Here is an 11,845-nt window from a genome sequence, read left to right on the forward strand (position 1 = left end):
TATCAGACTGATCACATTACACATGTTATCTATGAGGAAATGTTATTAATATATGACTAAACCCCCTTTAAAGATAGAATCTGTAGTTTCTACATAAATGTTTTGATGTATAAATTAATGATATATACCAATTTGTTCTTGAAGAATATAACTTATAAATGCCACATGAACTTAGTTCCACTCTTGTACTCCATCAGAACCCAAAATATGAGCGTATTATGCTCCAATATTTGTCAACAAAGTGCATGTAAACAAACACTGTATAGTTTCAAGTTTTATTAAGTCATGTACAGAATATGCATGGTATACATCATCCAACTAAATCCTTACCTTAAGGTTCCTTCTCTTTCAATGCAACAACTACAACAAATAGTAAAAAAAAATAAGAATACGAACATAAAGTAAATGGCAGAAACCTTTTAGCTCAAGTGTAATACACAATTTATATTACAATATTTACACAAGTATTGAGGAAGGGGGGCAAGGGTATATAACCTCGAAACATGATTAAAACTATAATTGTGATATCATGGATGGTCAGTCCTTGCACACATAGCTTTCACTTTGAATTGGAGAGTGGTTGCAGTTCTCCAGGCCCAACCCTCAGCTCTTTACCAAAACGATTTACTAAAACACAGGCAGGGTAACTGCTTTGTTATTGTTTCAATTAAGGATGCCATCTTTAATCTGGCTTTCAAATACGTCAGTCTTATTGATTGAAGCCCACATTGGCAAATACAGCCTCAAACTAACAGGTGGGCGTTATCGTCAAAATAAAATAATGTAATCCAATTGGCGCATAGAAATTCTAGAAGACCTGCCTCCAAATGGTTGCTATGCCTACAACACATTCTTCCCCCTAGGCTTGATTGAAAAGTATGTCAACCAATAGAGATAGAGATGGGCGGGAATTTGCGCGCACACTGAAATCTGCCCAGAGAATTTGTGCCACTGCCCTAGTGCCTACTATCAAATCTCTTTGGGCAGGCTTCACCGTACGGCCGGTGCTGGACAGGTGAATGACTCAGGATGGAAAATGTACTATAAAGGTTTTCCAGAAAATACATACAGGTAATGAACCATTATTTAGGCTACGTCCTGAAAAATAGCTAGGTTTATAACTAGCACGAGGAAGTGCATAATGCCGACTTCAGCAGCATGACAAGAGACAATGTCGAATTCAGTAACGTTAGCAGACAACGAATAACGTTTTTGAGTTGAGCTTGCTGCCAACATCTCTAACTAACTGGATTTTGGTGAATGTTATATTATTACATTATCAGAAATATAGATTATGCTTTACTTGTTATTTTTGTTAAGTAGTCACCTTAATTGCTAATTACTTTAGAAAAACTGTACTCAGTTTGCAAAGCTGCCACCTTTTGAGAGTAAAAAACAATAACAATTGATTGGATGCATAATGTATCATTATAAAGATACTGTAACGTAATTAGACTCTCATGACTCTTCAAATCGAATGTTTTGAAAATATTTATTTTGATCATGAGCCACTTGGATAAAAGTCACTTCTGACTGGTGTTTGTCAGGGTTTAAAAAAACAACAACACTTTTTTATACAATGAGTATACAATCGCATGTATTCATCTTGGTAGAATCATATCCTCCTGGGATAGTCCAAGATGTCAACAGCAATGACATCAATGACCTTAGAAAGACTTATCGAATGACCATGATGTTTAAATAAGGTCAAAGATGTTTATAAAAGGTCAAACTGTCCCTGAAATGGCCAGGTTTTCTATTTAACGTTGTATGGAATACCCTATGTAACATTTTGAACATAATGATGATAATGGAAGTAAAATTCCACATTGACACTTGTTCTCTCCAATTGTGTTCTAACCATCTCAAAGTAAAAGTTGTAATGCCATAAGCTCCTATTCAATAGTTGGTTCGAAACCAACCAGGCTATATGAAAATACTATAGGAGAGGTTAATGAATGCTCATTTAATGTTGTGTTTCTGTATCCAGATTTGCAATTTGCTGTGTGAGAGAGTAGTGAGTCATACCGGTGTGGGTGTATGGAGCGATTTCAGTGGCAACAAAAATTGTATTTTAATTTTATAATTTGTATTAGGATATTGGATTTGAATGTAATATTTGGAAATTTTTAATGCACAAATTGAATCATTGAATTCATAAATTGAACTTCTATTTCATGATTTGAAACGGAATTGAATGAATATTGCATGTCTCCTGCATGTCACAAGACTGTGTTAGCCCACTGTTTTAGCCCACTGTGTTAGCCTCGTAATTACCAGACTGATTACTATGTGTAGCGAACCATTCATGTAAGCTCGTGGGATCAGGTCGCTCGTGAGGCTATGTGATGAGCAACCTTGGCTGAGAGATGAAGACGTGTTAGTTTAACTGATGGGGTTGTAACCCAGGTCTCCTGTGCACCAGACAATGCAACTTTTCATGTCTCAGACAAGTTACTCATCACACGAGTGTGGTCACGGAACCACCTGTGTTACACTTCACCCCACTTTGACCTCCTCCATCCAAGTCACAGAACCAATAATCTTATAATGACTACCCATGCCAGAGACTTCAAACCAGCCGTCGGAGTGGGACCAAAAATCAGCCCTGGCATGTATTTATTTATTTTTTACCCCTTTTTGTGATATCCAATTGGTAGTTACAGTCTTGTCCCATCGCTGCAACTCCCGTACGGACTCTGGAGAGGCGAAGGTCCAGCAAAGTGCGTCCTCCGAAACATGACCAAGCCGCACTGCTTCTTGACACACTGCTCGCTTAACCTGGAAGCCAGCCATACCAATGTGTCGGAGGAAACACTGTACAGCTGGTGTACCGAAGTCACCGTGCATGCACCTGGCTGCCACAAGGAGTCGCTAGAGCGCGATGAGACAAGGACATCCCAGCCGGGCCAAACTCTCCCCTAATCCGGACGACACTGGGTCAATTGTGTGCCACCTCAGGGGATCTAACCCGGATCTGCGATGCAGTGCCTTAGACCTCTGCGCCACTCAGGAGGCCCTTAGCCCTGGCATTTCTAACACACCGACCCATTCTTTTCCTACAGGACTACACACCTACCCGTTCTTTTCCTCCTGGACTACACACCGACCCGTTCTTTTCCTCCAGGCCTCCACAACGACCCGTTCTTTTCCTCCAGGCCTCCACAACGACCCGTTCTTTTCCTCCAGGCCTCCACAATGACCCGTTATTTTCCTCCAGGCCTCCACAACGACCCGTTCTTTTCCTCCAGGCCTCAACAACGACCCGTTCTTTTCCTCCAGGCCTCAACAACGACCCGTTCTTTTCCTCCAGGCCTCCACACTGGCCCATTGTTTCCTTGAGGCTCCCATTATTTGCCAGATAATGATAGTTTTGCACACAAAACAAACTTGTTAGACTAGTTGGGCTAAAAATGGACTAAAAATGGAACAGAGCGTCTCGTATTTCAGGCATGACGTCCTTTACAATGGTGCCACTGGACAGTTGAGCTGGTTCAACCACTGGGGTCGCTGTGGAGTAAGTTAACCTGTTATGGCTGCAATCCCGATATCGGGATCGATATGACAACTACCAGTGAAAATAGAGGGCGCCAAATTCAAACCAAAGAAATCTCATAATTACAATTCCTACAACATGTGTCTTATATCATTTTAAAGCTATTCTCGTTGTTAATCCCACCAAAGTGTCCGATTTCAAATAGGCTTTTCAGCTAAAGCACTACAAACGATTATGTTAGGTCTCCACCAAACCACTATAAGCACAGCCATTTTCCAGCAAAATATAGCATTCACAAAAAGCATAAATAAAGATAAAATGAATCACTAACCTTGATTATCTTCATCAGATGACACTCATAGGACTTCATGTTACACAATACATGCATGTTTTGTTTGATAAAGTTCATATTTATATAAAAAAATCGGAGTTTACATTGGCGCGTTAGATTCACTAGTTCCAAAACATCAAGTGATTTTGCATAGCCACATCGTTTCAACATAAATACTCATCATAAATGTAGATGATAATACAAGTTATACACATGGAATTATAGATATACCTGTCGTTAATGCAACCGCTGTGTCAGATTTCAAAAGCAGTTTACGGAAAAAGCAACCCATGCAATAATCTGAGATGGCGCGCAGAACAGTAGCCAAATTAGCCTCCATGTTGGAGTCAACAGAAACCAGAAAATACATGATAAATGTTTCCTTACCTTTGATGAACTTTATCAGAATGCAGTCCTAGAAATGTCCAAAAGTTCCATAACAGTCAGTAGAAACATGTCAAACAATGTACTGAATCAATCCTTAGAATGTTGTTTACATATATCTACCACCTCCAGAAAAAAAACAGGAAGTGGAATTTCTCAGGTTTTTGCCTGCTATATGAGTTCTGTTATACTCACAGACATAATTCAAACAGTTTTAGAAACTTCAGAGTGTTTCCTATCCAATACTAATAATATGCAAATATTAGCAACTATGACTGAGGAGCAGGCCGTTTGATATGGGCACCTTTCATCCAAGCTACTCAATACTGCCCCTGCAGCCATAAAAAGTTAAGGGGGGGACTGTAACACATGGGGATCTGTGAAACTCACTCATCGGCCTGAAGTGTCGCTCCTTGTGCAATTGACAAAGGATTTTTTTCAGTAGCGTTGTGGATTAGAATGCTTAAGGATGGTGGTCATGCGTGTTTACGAGGCAGAGGTCTTGAGTTCGAGTCTTGGTATGAGCTGAATCAGGGGGAAGCTTTTCTTGTTAAGCAAGCAGCGTGTTGTCCTTTACATGAACTTCCTGAACTTCTCCCTATAGGCTTTAGCTAAGTGGGCTAACAGAGTCTTGTGACGTGCAAGAGACCTGGTACGAACCCAGTCAGTCACAAGAGCAAAATTAAATAGGGAGTGGAAGGGTATCATTAGAAGGGGTATGACAGGCATTTAAACTATATTCTTATGTGGGTCAAATTTAGTTTTTTTGTGACGCTGCCTTCTAATGTAGCCTGTAAACATCATAGAGGGGAACAGAAGGCTCCGGAGTCTTAGCTTTCAGGAATGGGGTCATAATAACTTATAGCCAAAACGGTTCAAATGCTAGAGCCAAATTCATTGTAAGAAAATAAATTAAATATGCCACATTGGCTTCAGAAAACTCCGTAAGTTTCTGTTTACCACAACCAGCATTTGATTCTATCTATTCCCCTCTCCCTTTCCTGGCTGGCAAAGTATCAGCATGTTTGTTGTCTCTGGTTTTGAATCTGAATTTGAAACATGAATCTGAATCCATCTGAGAAGTTGAATATATGAATCTTTGACAAGCTTGAAATGATAGTTTGTGAACTTGATACACAGACAATGAATGCAATATCTACCGTATTGAAACTGAATAGGCCTATATAAATGTTGAATTTGAATATTGAATTGAATTTAAACTGAATTTTAAAGTGAATTCAATATTCAATTAAATTCAAAATCTTGAAATTCAAGTTCAATTTACAAATTCAATGATTCAATTTGTTTGTGCATTATACATTTAAAATATGAAATTCTAATACAAAATAATTCAAATACAATTTCTATTGGCACTGAAATCGCTCCATATGGGTGGGACTGGGAATGAAGAGATGTAAAGTGGAGAGGTTTCAATTATATGAAGACATATGTATTAACTTCATGGCCTCTTGCCAGTTGACTTCTTGAGTAGTTACAGTAGTTACAGTGAGTAGTCACTGTTCAAATAAACCTACCATTTAAAATTATAGACTGATCATTTCCTTGTCAGTGGGCAAACATACAAAATCAGCAAAGAAATGTTTATTTATGAGTTGCACTCTGAAAACTCGATCTACCTTTCTGTCTTAGTTAGCTTTTCATTTTGGAGATTTCTATCAGCTTTAGTTTGACCAGAGGCAGAAATTCACCTGATAATCATGGTGGGAAATATGGGTGGGTTGATGTACCTGATTAGAAACCGGACCTATTGAAGCCAGTAAAGCATCCCTTTAGTCTGAGAACCTCTGCATCTGAAGACATAACCATCCAGCTTCTCTGGAGAGGTGAGTTGAGTGCTGCTTGCTGCTGCTGGCCCCAGCAGGTCTCTCAGGCAGCAGCAGGTAGGCCCTTAATGCTGGAGATAACACAGAGCTGAACAGAGGAGGCTTTGCTTTGACCCCCATCAGCCTGTTGATCTGGGTCCAGGCTGGCACCTCAGCAGCCACTCTCTCTACCCGCTGCCATCATCAGGTCCCTGCTAGCTCTCCTCCCAGAACCGAACAGAGACGCATCACAGCCTTTCAGGGGCTGAGGCGAGGCTAGGTGATGGATGGTGTTGGACTGGGCTATCATTGCGGCAGGCTTCAGTTGTGTCTCTGTTCTGGGAGCAGCAAGGAGGGAAAGCAGAAAGGCAAGGTCAGGGGGAGGAAGAGCCCTACTTTGCATTTAGATTTGAAATGACTGTGTGTCTCTCTGTGTTGTGCTGTTGATTAGCTCAAATTCTGATCATAGCCTTCCTGCAAAGCCGTCCGCCTCAGCCTGCAAGGAAAATACCACATCAATATCGGGGGGCCTACTCCGCTCTGCAATCAGAGCACTCAAATCACACATTTTATGTCACCGGGGAAAAGAAGCCTCTCAATTGATCCTGAAAGGGATACTTCAGAATTTTGGCAAGGAGGCCCTTTATGTACTTCCCCAGAGTCAGAGTTCATCTGACTCTGGGGAAATAGATAAAGGGCCTCATTGCCAAAAATCCCGAAGTATCCCTTTAAGGATTTTCTGTCCTCATGATCTAGCTGGCTCCCTCTCGCTCCCTTCTCAGCTCACCCACACAGTATTGTGATACTGTATGCTGTATTAATTAATTATGGAGATCCCCTGCCTGTAATGTAGGCTACGGAGCCGCTGGCCGTGGCCTCCCTTTGATCTTGCCAAGCAGGGCAGAGCCGGGAGGCAGGAGGCAGGGCCTGTGCAGCCGCTGGCCATGCTGCTAAGCATAGGGTCTCTAGCAGATGGAGCTCACTGGCCACAAGTATCCACCATGGGGATGGCTGCTGGCTGCAGGAACAGACCTCACTCTATTCTGGGTTACTGGTCCACTTCAAGCTGTGCTAAGTGGACCAGTGATAACTAAGGGGAGCTCAATATTAGGATTACCAAATCGTGTCGAAATGCATCACATGTTGTTGACATGGTGGCTGACTACTGTGATGTCAAATCTATTTAGCGTAATTCCATATAATATGGATGTTGCTGTTTGTGTTGCAGTAGAAAAGGAGGAGAGCTCTGATGTTGTTCAGCACCTCGTGTTATCAATTATGTTTCTAATCTCGGTCGCCCAAAAGCACATAGTGACCCAAAATAAAACACTGTGAAGGAGCTGAGAGAGAGAGCCGCCTTGTGTAGACATTTGGATCTACATATTTGTGATTTTTTCAGGTCTCGATTAGCAGCTGGACTATGCAAATGTATTGATTTGTGTGTTTTTTTAATATATTTTTTAAATGTTTTGTTACGCCCTTGATGCCTTGTACACAGACATCCATTCATTCTGAATGGACTGCCAGTACTCACCATGATGTCATGCTCTGCTCAGTGGCGTGTCTGTCTGTGCTGGAAGTGATGCCTGGCAGGCTGGCTCAGTGTCTTAGACTGTCCTGGACCCTACGATATGCTACAGGGACAACAACACATTCAGCTCCAATGGAAGGGCAGGGAGGAGAGCATACTTTGGTTCTGCCTGATGATTCTGCTGCTGTCTGGGTAGAGGAGGGAGAGTGCATTTTACACAAGTAGAGGTTTGTTCATGTGTGTACAGCTTGATGGTGTTCTAGTAATGATGTCAGAATTGATGCAGCAACACCACATTACATCAAGCTAGTGAATAGGGCAATCAATGATTGCATGTAGGCTACATCGTAACATACCCTTGTCTGTACATTATGCTTTGAATCTATTCTTCCGTGCCCAGAAATCTGCCCCTTTTACTCTTTGTTCCGAACGCTCTAGACGTCCAGTTCTAATAGCCTTTAGCCGTACCCTTATCCTACTCCTCCTCTGTTCCTCTGGTGATGTAGAAGTTAACCCAGGCCCTGCAGCACCTAGCTCCACTCCCTTTCCCCAGGCGCTCTCATTTGTTGACTTCTGTAACCGTAAAAGCTTTGGTTTCATGCATGTTGACATTAGAAGCCTCCTCCCTAAGTTTGTTTTATTCACTGCTTTAGTACACTCCACCAACCCGGATGTCCTAGCCGTGTCTGAAGCCTAGCTTAGGAAGGCCACAAAAAATCCTGAAATTTCCATCCCTAACTATAACATTTTCCGACAAGATAGAACTGCCAAGAAGACGGAGTTGCAATCTACTGCAGAGAGAGCCTGCAGAGCTCTGTCATACTATCCAGGTCAGTGCCAAAACAATTCGAGCTTCTACTTTTAAAAATCCACCTTTCCGGAAACAAGTCTCTCACCGTTGCCACTTGTTATAGACCCCCAGCTGTGCCCTGTGAATTGATTGTCCCCATCGATCTTCAAAGTTCGTACTATTATGTAACCTAAACTGGGACATGCTTAACACCCCGGTCGTCCTACAATCTAAGCTAGGTGCCCTCAATCTCACACAAATGAGATCCCCAAAGATGGGAAAACTGCCGCGGTCATCCCCCTCTTCAAAGGGGAGACACTCTAGACCAAAACTGTTACAGACCTATATCCATCCTGCCCTGCCTTTTCTAAAATCTTCGAAAGCTAAGTTAACAAGCAGATCAACAACCATTTTGAATCCCACTATGGAATCTGGTTTCCGAGCTGGTCATGGGTGCACCTCAGCCATGCTCAAGGTCCAAAACGATATCATAACCGCCATCGATAACAGACAATACTGTGCAGCTGTCTTCATTGACCTGGTCAAGGCTTTTGACTCTGTCAAACACCGCATTCTTATCGGCAGACTCAATAGCCTTGGCTTCTCAAATGACTGCCTTGCCTGGCTCACCAACTGCTTCTCAGATGGAGTTCAGTGTGTCAAATCGGAGGGCCTGTTGTCCGGACCTCTGGCTATCTCTATGGGGGTACCACAGGGTTAAATTCTTGGGCCAACTCTTTTCTCTGTATATATCAATGATGTCGCACTTGCTGCTTGTGATTCTCTGATCCACCTCTACGCAGATGACACCATTCTGTATACGTACAGCCTTTCTTTGGACACTGTGCTAACAAACCTCCAAATGAGCTTCAATGCCATACAACACTCCTTCCGAGGCCTCCTACACTGTTATTTAGTGTAGGAGAGTGTGTTGATTGGTGGTTGCTCTCTCTTCAGTTCTCTTCCATTTCTCATTCACCTCGTCGCAGTTTGTTCTCTGTCAAAGCCTTAGGCCCCTCTGTTCTCTTACTTTTCTCTTGTTTCATCCTCCAACTACCCACCATTTCTTTCGGTTCTTCTTGACTTCCTCTGCTGCCAGTAACACATGGGACCGTTAAGACCCTAGCAGACCATCTTCAATCGATTCTTCGACATGTCATTACTTTTACCCATTTTCTCTCTTCTCCAAGATGGAGGAGGTAGATCTCTGGGGTTGCCATTTGTCAATGAAGATGGCTGTGGGAGTAAGTCAATTCCCTCCCAGCCTCATGCCCTAACAGAGACGAGCTGAAAGAGAGTGGTGTGGGGATATAAGGAGCATGCAGGAGCCTCTGCTGAACTGTCAATCCAGAGAGAAGAATCTGCCAGTAGCCCCACTCTAATGACCTCCATCACAGTGAAAAGAGAGGGAGGCTGAATATGGGTGGAGAGATGCCAGTTATTTACTGGCAAAACAAGAGGAAGGGACAGTTTGTGGGGGGGACTGGAAATGTCTTCTTTTTTTTAAGCCCTAGTTTTTCATGGCAGGTCATCTAGACTAGAGCCTGGGCTCTGTGCTGATATGGCTTCTTCTCCACTGCTGTATGCTGGTGATAGCCTAGCGCAGCCCTGGCTATGGTCCTAGACTAAACCACCACTAGCCTGTCTGCCATTCTCTCACAATCAGCAGAGGAACCGGCAGAAGCCCAGCCCAGTCCAGGGAGGAGGTAACACGGCGAATTACTGTATAAACTCACTAATACTGAGCTGTAAAGACACCGAAAGGAACAAACGTTAGGCTTACTGGACATATGCTAAGCTGGCTAGCCTATTATTGTGTCCAGTCAAGTATATCCTTTAACCCACAAGGTATTCCTGGGTGCTTTCCATTACTTTACCCAAAAATATCTATATATGTTTTTTGTTATGTGCTTTTTTTAATCATATTCCTTATCAGTCCACCCACATCTGTTGAGGCTCTCGGCTGTGGAGAATGCTTCTCTCTCTCGCTCTGACCCTCTGTGACTCTCAGTGACTCAGCGTGTACCAGATGGTTCCACCACAGCAACTTCCACAGCAGCCCACCATGATCCGCTTCAGCCTCAGTTCTTTTGGATATTAATTAACCAGAGGAATCCCAATGCACAACACTGTTGTAGTCTTTGTTTACCTCCGAGTAGAGGTGTGATTTCTGTAAAGGTCAGGTTGAATCCTGATCAAGGTAGCTGAATGTCATCTATTCTAGCCACTCATCAGTCTCTCCTCAGCAGCCCTGTGTGAAGCCAGCAGCCCTGTGTGATCCCTCTGTCTTACTGATTCCATCACTGCCACGTCTCCTCTTCTCTATCACCCTGGGTCTGTGTTGCGTAGAACAGAGTGGGTACTTGGTAGCTGGCTGCAGCGTCTCACTTTCAGCCCTGAGCCATGCTGCCAAACGACTTCAAGCGCTGAGTTAATTAACTCTGTGTGTGTGTGTGTGTGTGAGAGAGAGAGAGCTTTTCGTGTGTTCCCCTGTCGAACACCAGGTCGCTCCTCTGTGCCAGCAAAGATAAAGCCCTCTCTCCTCTCAGCAGAATAATAGGAACCCACAACCAGGCCTGCCCTGGGGAAACACTGGGACTGCAGGGTCCTCACACTCATGCACACACACTCACTTGTACGCGCTCACACTCATTCACCTTTGCTATGTGCTTGGAATCTCTTCTGGCTACTATTATTCATGATGAGCAGAGAGCTAGGAGCTACTTGAGCAGGAATGAAATCCCCCACAGCAGTGTGGGTGGGTGGAGAAACGCTATAGGGGGTCAGAGGGTGTATGTGCAGCTGTTGCTATGTTTCCTCCTGCCTCCCATAGTCTCTTCCCATAGAAGCCCATAATCCCTTCCCATAGAAGCCCATAGTCCCTTCCCATAGAAGCCCATAGTCCCTTCCCATAGAAGCCCATAGTCCCTTCCCATAGAAGCCCATAATCCCTTCCCATAGAAGTCCATAGTCCCTTCCCATAGAAGTCCATAGTCCCTTCCCATAGAAGTCCATAGTCCCTTCCCATAGAAGCCCATAGTCCCTTCCCATAGAAGCCCATAATCCCTTCCCATAGAAGTCCATAGTCCCTTCCCATAGAAGCCCATAATCCCTTCCCATAGAAGTCCATAGTCCCTTCCCATAGAAGCCCATAATCCCTTCACATAGAAGCCCATAGTCCCTTCCCATAGAAGTCCATAGTCCCTTCCCATAGAAGCCCATAGTCCCTTCCCATATAAGTCCATAATCCCTTCCCATAGAAGTCCATAGTCCCTTCCCATAGAAGTCCATAGTCCCTTCCCATAGAAGTCCATAGTCCCTTCCCATAGAAGTCCATAGTCGCAATTCTCACTTCACAGTCAGAGAAGAGACCATGGTTCCTGTTGATTCATTGTGTTGTGGAGGCTCTTTATGTGTGACCTTACCTTAGTATACCTTCTGGGAGGTGACTCTGGGGGATGGTATTAGAGATATGGCTATTGGCTAGAGA

General features: G+C 43.4%; 1 protein-coding gene across 1 annotated transcript in view; it reads left to right on the top strand.

Annotated features, from left to right (window-relative positions):
- Window positions 1-890: 890 nt before the first annotated feature.
- The window catches only part of fcho1 (FCH and mu domain containing endocytic adaptor 1), a 47,484-nt gene continuing 36,529 nt past the window's right edge, over window positions 891-11,845 (top strand). Inside the window, exon 1 of the mRNA XM_036978111.2 lies at window positions 891-1,071. The gene's annotated coding sequence lies outside the window, so the exon portion shown is untranslated. The remainder of the gene's footprint in view (window positions 1,072-11,845) is intronic.

This window comes from Oncorhynchus mykiss, chromosome 5 (genome assembly GCF_057628025.1).
Source record: "Oncorhynchus mykiss isolate SJ-2025 chromosome 5, ASM5762802v1, whole genome shotgun sequence".
Taxonomy (NCBI): Eukaryota; Metazoa; Chordata; class Actinopteri; order Salmoniformes; family Salmonidae; genus Oncorhynchus; species Oncorhynchus mykiss.